Raw genomic sequence first — 7,954 nt, 5'->3', positions numbered from 1 at the left:
GGGGGGCAGCCGCACCGGGCACAACATTTGGGGGGGGGCGCACTCGCACTCGCAGCTCTCTGCCCCTACCTGGCTCACTCACTCTCTCTCACTGCAGTGCTGGCTGTGCGAATCCGATCCAAGCTGCCGGCTCGCCGCCCACTGTGGAGGGGGAGGGTGCCAGGCGTGCGTTGCTGTGCGGAGCGGAGAGAGAGCGAGGGAGGGACTATCTGGGGGAGGGACAGCGCAGCGGCCGCCCAGCGCAGCGCTGAGCGCGGGAGAGAACCACACCCGACCAGCCCAGGCAGCAGCAAGAAGAAGCTGGCAGCGGCGGCAGGTTAGGGGTTAGGGGCGCAAATTACTTGCCTTGCCCTGGGTTAGGGGGCGCAAATTACTTGCCTTGCCCCGGGTTAGGGGGCGCAAATTACTTGCCTTGCCCCGGGTTAGGGGGCGCAAATTACTTGCCTTGCCCCGGGTGCTGACAACCCACGCTACGCTGCTGGATACCAGGCCTTTATAGTGTGTGTGACATCTAACTATTGCAACTCCTTCCCAATACGTATCAGGCAGGTGCTGCCTCTATCCTCTCTTGGAACATGTCAAAGATCTTCCTTTTCCATGATCTTCCATTTCCAATGAGCCTTTTTAATTGATATTTTTACCCCAGCTTGTATCTGCATTGGACTGGAAATTGCATTCAGATAGGTTTTTATTGCAGCCATTTTATCGTTCATCTCTTTGGGATGATTCCCAGGAAGGGATTCAGAAGGGAAATAACTAAGCAGAATACATTAAGTGCACTGCAACCAGCTTCTCCTTTTCCTCTCTAACCTTGAGGTAGGAGCAGATTCTCATGGCTAGGGGTGATTAATATTAATTATGGAGATGAGAGAGCATTCAACCTTCACTTCTTCCTCCCTGGAGAGCAGAACAGCAGGCTTTCCTCAAATTCTCCCGAAACGCTGATGGACCACAGAGATCTGAGTGCAGTGGGGAGGGCACTGTCTGCTGCGAGCAGTCACAAATGCACATCAAGTCCACAGCAGTCAGTTTAAAGAGGTCTTGTAAGGATAAGGTTTTAGGGTGTGGGGAAGAAAAGAATAGCTCACCGGAAACATTTCAGATCTATCCACCCTGTGCAGCTATTTACACATAAGCTGGAGGGCCTGGATAGCTCGGTTAGAGTGTGGTGCTGATAACACAGGTTGCAGGTTCAATTCCCATATGGGGCAGCTGTATATTCCTGCATTGCAGGGGGTAGGACTAGATGATCCTCAGGGTCCCTTCCAACTCTACAATTCTACGATTTTAGGATTCTAGGACAGGGAGAAGTGTGGACAAGCCCTCGATGTGGACAATACTGAGTTGGATGGGACGATTCTATGCAATCCAGAGACTGGCATAAAATTTGCTTGTGCTAATTGATGGACATTGATAGAACCTTATATTTGTGCAGCTGGTTATTCCTGCCTAACTGTAGAACCTTACATTTGTCCCTATTGGAATTCATTTTGTTAGTTTGGGCTCAGTTCTCCAATCTGTTAAGGTCATGTTGAATCCAGACTCTTGTCTTCTGCAGCATTAGCTACCCCTCCCAGTTTTGCGACACCTGAAAATCTGATGAGCATCCCCTCAATTCCTCCATCCAATTCATTTATAAAGTTGCTGAACAACAATGGGCACAGGACAGAATGCTGCAGCACCCCACTTGTCATGTTTTTCCAGGCTAATGAGTAAGCACTCTTTGGGTTCAGTCAGTCAACCAGCTACAAATCCACTTAATAGTTATATTGTCCAGTCCACATTTTTCCAGCTTCTCCACAAGAATACCATGGGAGACTTTGTCAAAAGTCTTACTGGAATCAAGATATATCATATTCACAGCATTCCCCTGATCCACCAACCTTGTAACTATATTAAAAAGAAAAAAACCATGATATTCGTCTGGCACACTGGTCACCCTAGCATAGGTAAAGGTAAAGGGACCCCTGACCATTAGGTCCAGTCATGGCCGACTCTGGGGTTGCGGCGCTCCTCTTGCTTTATTGGCTGAGGGAGCCAGTGTACAGCTTCCAGGTCATGTGGCCAGCATGACTAAGCCGCTTCTGGCAAACCAGAGCAGCGCACGGAAACGCCATTTATCTTCCCGCTGGAGCGGTACCTATTTATCTACTTGCACTTCATGCTTTCGAACTGCTAGGTTGGCAGGAGCAGGGACCGAGCAACAGGAGCTCACCCCATCGCGGGGGTTTGAACCGCTGACCTTCTGATCGGCAAGTCCTAGGCTCTGTGGTTTAACCCTCATCGCCACCCGCTTCCCCACCCTAGCATACTTTTGTTCAAATTCTTTGTGTGAGAGAGAGAAAGAGAAGAGAGTTGTGGTAAGGGTGTGGCTGACCAGTTGTATACATGGTTATGGATGCTTATTTTATATTCTCTTTTTACTTTTTTTGGCACCTTTGGCTTTTCTACAAACCAATTATGCTTATTCCCAAGTAAGTGTTTATTCCCAAGTAAGTGTTTAGCATCAGGGCCTCAGATGCAACCCCTGTTTTGCTTCGGTAACAATGATGGTGTTATGATTTTGCGTGAAGTTAACATGTGAGACCTGCACATGCTCAGGGCATCAATGTATTTATGTGAGTCAGGCTTGGCAAACTGTTTCTTGTTATTTTGCTCCTAATGCATCAGGAATGTAGAAGCTGTTGTAAAGGATGGGATGATGATTTTGTGCTTCACAACTAAAGTAATACACATTATGATTAAGTCCAGGGTCTCAAATGACCTAACTATACCATTGAAACCAAGCACAAGAAGGAGGGGTACAGAATAGGACTGCTCTCAATAGAATAGCAAAAAAGGCACGTGTGAGAGGACCCCACCACAAACATAACGGATAATTCAGTTGTTAGTACACAGAAATCAAGTACCAAAAAGAGGAAACTGAAACTATCAAACACAATGGGGACATTCTGACAGCTCTGAATAAAAATAGTGAAGAGACAGCTCATTGAAGATGACAGACTTCTAATAATAGGGGAAAAAATAGAGAAGCATTTGGGGAAAGTGCAACAACTCACCAGTTCTTTCTCATTTGCAAGTATTCTTCAGGCACAGATGTCTCCATGTCTTCAGTCTGCCAGGATGCAAAAAGAGACTGGGAGGCTGCAGATTCATTATCATAAAGAAGTACACACATGCAAAGAGCCTATATCTATACATATCTATGGATAGATGATATGTTTTATAGCGATAGCTATAGAAAGATGGCCTTTCTGCAATAGATGAGCAAACACATAAGCTAGACAAATTGCAGATTTTTTGAATTCCCATTTGCTCCTAGGTAAGTTTATCTGCAATTGCAGCTTGATTTCTGTCACTGTTGCAGGAAACAATATCTGAATGGAACCAGCGTCGTAGCTAGCCACTCAAGTGCCTGGAGTGGGGGGGGGGTGTCCTGCAGCCGGGGACAGGACGAGCCACCCATGGGGGTGGGGCAATCTGCCCGTGGGGGCTGGGTGAGCTGCCCATGGGGGCAGGGTGATCCGCATGTGGGGGCAGGACAAGCCGCTCCGACGCTTGGAGCCTCTCCTTGGCCTCCCACTCAGCTGTAGGGCGGCTGAGGGAGAGGCAGGCGCAAGTCCCACGCTGCCGTTTCAGGCAGTGTGGTACCTGCAGGTGCCTAAGACACCACGTCACTTCTAAAAAGTTTTGTGAGCCCAATTTTTTTTAAAAAAAACAACTGAATTTGTCAGCCCCCCCCCCCCCCGCCCAGTGATGACACCCAGGGCGGGTGATGACACCCAGCCCCCTTCCTCCGCCACTGAATGGAACCTTACATATACAGTCGTACCTTGGTTTTTGAACAGCTTAGGTTCTCGAATCTTTTGGCTCCCAAATGATGCAAACCTGGAAGTGAGTGTTCTGGTTTGCGAACTATTTTTGGAAGCCAAACATCCGACGGGGCTTCTGCGGCTTCCTATTGGCTGCAGGAGCTTCCTGCAGCCAATCAGAAGCCACGCTTTGGTTTCCAAACATTTTGGAAGTCGAACAGACTACCAGAACGGACTCCGTTCGACTTCCAAGGTACGACTGTACTGACGTGGGCATTACTGAAAAAAAGGAAATGCATCACTGGAAAGAGGTCAAAAAGAGAGCCCAAATTTGCATAAAGTTTGCATTTGTGAATTTATATGTATGTACAGTGGAACCTCGTGTTACGGACGGGATCCATTCCGGAGGACTGTCAGTAACACGGAACTGATGCAAGCAGAAGCGCTGTGTCTGCGCTCGGTGCGATTTAGTGCTTCTGCACATGCACGAGCAGCAAAACCCAGAAGTAACCCATTCTGGTAATTCCAGGTTACCTCAGGACGTAACATGAAAACACGTAACCTGAAGCAGACGCAACATGAGGTATGACTGTATACAAATTTTGAAGGGGGAAAAACTGCTATAATTTAAATAGAGGGGGAGACTGTGACCTGCTCTGTTGACCTGCTCTGTAGGAGCTTACTGTTGATAGATCACTTCAAGCCCCTTCCTGCTCTCCCTTCTGATAGTTGAACTCAGACTTCAGTAGGCAGATTCCACCTAATAGAAAACTATCCTCTGCAAAGGAGTACAGTAGCTCCCCTGGCAGCACAGGGGAAGGGACGACTAACGTCCTACCAGACAAGTAGCTCACCCTCCCCATAATTGAATAATCAGTTGGGAAATAGCAGTCTGAAGAATGAACCCCATCAAAATCAATAGACTACATGAAAGAAAATAGGTTTTTAGGATGGGAGCATTAATGTGAAACAGATTGTTTCTGTTTCAGAAATTCAACATGCCTCCACCTTGCCCAAGAAAAGTGTGCTGGTGATTGGGCAGTAATGGGCATAAACGGTGGGATTTTTCCTCCAAGAGTGGCCACATCACTGCCTCCCTCTTAATTCTAATTAGAAATTATATGGCCTTAAAACTGGGCTGGGCTGGAGATAACATGCCAGGGAAAAAACCTTCTGAAATGAAACCGCAGTCACCATGCCTTGTCTCTTGCAAGGGAGTGCTAAAATATCTATCTGACTCCAAATGAACATAATTTATGGACATATTCAGCAGTTTCTCTCTGAGTAGCTAGGTATTTCAGCCAACTGGATGAAAAATTGGTATTGAATATATTTTATTACTTCATTGGCCTTTGCAAAGTAGTGATTTAGTCCTAAATTGGATGGCTGACTCTGCACAGCAGAATATTTCATTCTTCCGAATGCAGGAAGGGAGCTAAAATATTGCTCTCTCCCTCCTTTTTTTTCACTTTTAGCCAGAGAGAGCATTACATTCAGGAACTGCACCTGCTCCTTCCAGATGTTACACGAATTCATGTTGGGGGAGGGGGAAAGTGAATTGCAGCCACATCCCTCCATGTGTTTGTTTCTTTTTGGCCAACCTTTTCACTCATAAAAGGTGCCTTACAACTAGGGATGGGCGCGGAATGTGACAGGGACAGTTTTCTTGCGGCTTCCCATTTTTCATGTCTCCAGTTCACTTCCCCACATTTCGACATCGCTTTGTGAAAAAGTTTAAGACCTCATGAGAATTCGTCACTTTAGTGTAAATTGTGCACATTTCCCTGTGCAATGTTGCCTAATATATTGGTACACTCCACCCCAGTTTCAGGAGAAAGACTCCTGTGGGTTCAGTTTCCTTGAAGAACAGCAGAAGCCATGATGTCTTTAGGATATATGGTTTTAGTTACACATACTGTATATGCAACCTCTGCCTGGGAGGGGTTCCTAGCATTAACACCCCAAAAGATATTGCTTCGCCAATAATCGCAGCTTTGGATCCAGCACAGAGCAAGCATGTCTCTGTGTCTCCAGCTTCCAGCTCAGCTCACTCCCCAAATTCAGGCTATTGTTCTCCTACCTAGTAGCTAGATGGCAGAGGGGAGCACACATTTGCACTATGGCACAGAGCAACTCATTTGGTTATGCTAATGATGGGGCTTAACTGGTCAACCAAAGCCATTACCTAGACAAAGGAATGGGATTGGCAAGCTTGGCCTCAGACAGTTCTACACACCCACACCTACGGACCACTTAAACATCACCAAAAATAGAGGGTGAAAAGGAAATCATGGACTGCATCCAAAGCTGTGTAGCAGGGGTCCCCTCTCCTCTCCTCTCCTCTCCCCCCCCCCCAAATCTGCTCCAGAGAGTCATCTAACCCTCTGGAGAAGATTTTGAGGGTGCCTGGAGGGCTGCAGGAGATAAGAGAGGAAGGGGATGTCCCATGGTGCAAGCAAAACATCTGTCATCTCAACAGAACAGCAGCATTGGATACAACCCAGAGGTTGGCAAGGAATTTGCAAATGCTAATTTATAGACATTGGTGGAAATTTAGAAAGAATGACTATAATTTAAATAGAAACACAGTACCTCTCACCATATTGGAGGAGACTGTGAGCAGGTGACTTGTCTGAGGTCCAGCTGTGACTCCAAAACTCCTGCTCCTCCCACTTAGGGACCTTTGTCTTTAAACCAGATTTGGACTAGACAGCTCCGAGCTACACAAAGTGGTGCAGGGCCCCACACAAAGCAGCTCGGGGAGAGGTGTGTGAGAAGGATACCATGCGTCCTTCAATTCCAGCCTTGCCCTCAAGGCGCTAGGATCAAAGGGCACATGGCTGTGATGTCCTTCTCATGCCACCCTTCCCAACCACTTTGTGAGGCTGGGGATTTGATCAGGAAGGGTGGCCTGAGCAGCGCATCCCCCAGGAAAATGTGCCTGGGGCAATCGCCGTGGCAGCACCCCCAACACACACACTACGGCCCTGCACATCACCACCCTAACCAGAAGGACCTCTCTACACAATTTAATGTGTGGCCAGAGGTGCCGTTGCTACCAACTTCCAGCATAATGATAACTTTGCCTACCTTTCAGAAGGAAGGGTATATTAATCAGATTCCCAGACTCATTACATTTTCCCACAGGCATGCTAAAAGAATAACGGCAGAAATCCTTTCTGGTGCGGGCGAGATGGGGGGAAATCATTTAGTATACGATAGATTTCTGTGGGTTAGATTATATTAAGCGTCCTCTGTTTATCATCCAAACTGTCTTCTTAATATTGACACTCTGCAAGAGTTATGTCTGTGAAGCTATAAATTGCAGATATCCCGGCAAATTATGTATTGCTGAGCCATATAATTAATTGTCATTCGCAGGGCAGAAGACCACGCTGGCTATTTAAATCCAATTTCACATTAAGGCGAAGAGCGTTAATTGCTGCTCCATAACCCTTGGCAGGGAAGAAGATATATGTATTTTGGAAATCACCCAGTGAGCTTGTGATCAATATAAATCTAATGGGCCTCTCTACAGCTCCGAGAAAATTAATTTTAAGACTTTATGCAGCATTCCAGGATTCCCTCCAAATCTATAGCCAACTTATAATTTATTCTGGCAATGTCACCCAAGATAGAGAACTTCTTGTTAAAAGCTTTGGAAAGGACAAGGGGGGGGGGAGAAATTAAAGTTCAATGATACAAACTGTCTGGCTCCTGATCCATTATTTATTTTATTTTTATTTAAAGGAATTTGTATACTGCTTAATAGTAAAAACCTCTGAGCAAAATTCATAAAATAAGAGACACATTAAAATTATTGATAAAAGGAAGAGTTAAAAACATATATTTATTTTTTTTTACAAAATATAAATGAACTCATCAGTTAAAATATGCATTATAAAATAATATCACATATTAAAATACAAGTCAGCTTTACATATCTGGGCTGGCTTGTCTAAACAAAAAGGGTTTTAGCAGCCACCAAAAACAGTACAGTGAAGGTGACTGCCTAAATTATTGATTCCTCATGAGTGCATTAAAAATATGTAAAGCCAAGCATACAAACAGAACGTTTAACTTCTTGATTATTATTTTTAAATGCCATTTTTTAAAAAAAAAACATTTACTGTTTTTAGGGC

The sequence above is a fragment of the Podarcis cretensis genome, assembly GCF_951804945.1.
Source record: "Podarcis cretensis genome assembly, chromosome: 4".
Classification (NCBI taxonomy): domain Eukaryota; kingdom Metazoa; phylum Chordata; class Lepidosauria; order Squamata; family Lacertidae; genus Podarcis; species Podarcis cretensis.
Note: the sequence above shows the minus strand (reverse complement) of the source record.